This window comes from Galeopterus variegatus, unplaced genomic scaffold (genome assembly GCF_000696425.1).
Source record: "Galeopterus variegatus unplaced genomic scaffold, G_variegatus-3.0.2 Scaffold843, whole genome shotgun sequence".
In the NCBI taxonomy this organism is placed as follows: domain Eukaryota; kingdom Metazoa; phylum Chordata; class Mammalia; order Dermoptera; family Cynocephalidae; genus Galeopterus; species Galeopterus variegatus.
In genome coordinates, this window is record NW_007726954.1 from 514676 (window position 1) to 516674 (window position 1999).

Consider the following 1999-nt stretch of genomic DNA (forward strand, 5'->3'; position numbering starts at 1 on the left):
AGTCAAGGGTTAAGATCCCCTTACCGGTCATCTTTTAAAAAAAAAAAAAAAAAAAAAGAAACATCAATAAAGCTAATTTAAGAGAAAATCCTGGACTACTTGAAATTCATAATCTGAGAAACAATGCTTGGATTTTATTAATGAATATATATGTGTATACTCATTATTTTAACTATTTTTGTAAAAGTTGTCTAACACATAAAAACTGGTATCAGTCAAATTCTCTAATTATTCTTACCTGAAAATGCTTTCCTTGATTTCTTTGTTAATGTTTAGTATGATTGTTTTTCTATGACTATATATATATATATATATATATATATATATGAATATATATAATTCCTTTCAGTTTCATGGTTATATGCATTTGAAAGTATCTGTTTGTTTATCTATCTGTCCATTTACCCATCAATCATCTATATATCTAATTTATCATATATATATTCCATTACCACTTTAACTTTTAATAACTCAGCTGATCCTACTAGGATCAGCTTTTGAAACAATGTTTACTAAAGTTTAGAACAATTGCATTCTAGATTTTTTTCCAAATGTATTTTGGTTTCAGAACCCATNAAAGTTTAGAACAATTGCATTCTAGATTTTTTTCCAAATGTATTTTGGTTTCAGAACCCATGATAAAAAATAGCTGCATAGAAGATAAAACTTCTTGTGGCTATAATCCCCATCCAGAGCGGAAGTAAATTTTTCCTTTAATGCTGTTGACTTTAAAAAAACATTTTATTCATTCACTTATTCGACATTCCTTAGATATCTATTATGTGTGTTATGCTCTGTGATAGAGATTCAAAATGAAAGTCAACTACATTTTAATTTACTTAAATGTTAAATCTGCATAAGGATTTTATGGAAAGATTTTGTATGTGTATTGTGTGATTTTGTAAATTTCACGGGAAAGTTGTGAATTAAGCTGGTCATGAAGTTATGTTGTTATGTATTTTTATGTTTTCCCAGTCCCAATGATCAAGTCCTTCAATATTACTGAGTTCCAGAAAAAAACCTAACCTGTAAACACACACACAAATCTTACTTTCTTTTTTTTTTTTTTTTGTGGCTGCCAGTATGAAATCTTACTTTGTTAAATGTCAAAACCTTATCTGTGTAATTAAAATGCAGTATGTAAAAAAAAGAAAAAAGAGACTTTTTTTAGTGTTGGCTTGTTAAAATCAGTATATAGACAAGATCCACACGTGTTTGGTTGCTATGTCTCTGAAATCTCTTTTTTTCTATAATGACCCCTCCCCCCCTTTTTTCATGCCACTGATTTTTTGGAGAATCTGGGTCCTTTGTCCTATAAAATATCCACATCCTAGATTTGGCTGACTGGTTCCTCATGGTTTCAATGAGCCTATTCCCTTCTTCCACATGTTTCTGGCAAACAGAATTAAATCTAGTGTGAGGAAAATGGAGTAGTTTAGTCAGGCCCCCTCGCCTCAGGTCCAGCTGGGTGTGGTGCAACACATCCTTTGTAAACAAGTTGTGTGGGAGTGCAGTTAGTGTGCATGTGCACACATGTATCCTTTTGCTTGTTGCTATTTTTGTGTGCTCTTTGGTATGTGAGGCAGTGGCTCTGAACTGCTGGTCGGTAGAGCTCGTGCCTAAAAATAAATTCTATTGTTTCTTCACCCATGGCTCCAAGGACATTTTCCTCTTACCTAGCTTGTAGACCTGCACGTGAAGGGTTTGTGACCCAGTCTGGACAACAGGCTGGAGGGGTCTGCAAGCTCCAGCCCTAGCTTTACATCTAGAGACTCAGTCTTTTTGTTGTCAAGAATACGTCATGGGCAGGCTGGGTGATTCCTCCATCGTCACATCTTGAACACATAACGTCTGGTTGGCCCATTTTTAGTGACGATTTTAATGATTGATCCATAAGATCAGTGCTAACAGAGTGATCCATCTATTATAAAGTCCTCGTCAACTTTTATTTCTCCAGTAACTTTTAATTTTTATTTTTAATTGTGGTAAAATAAACATA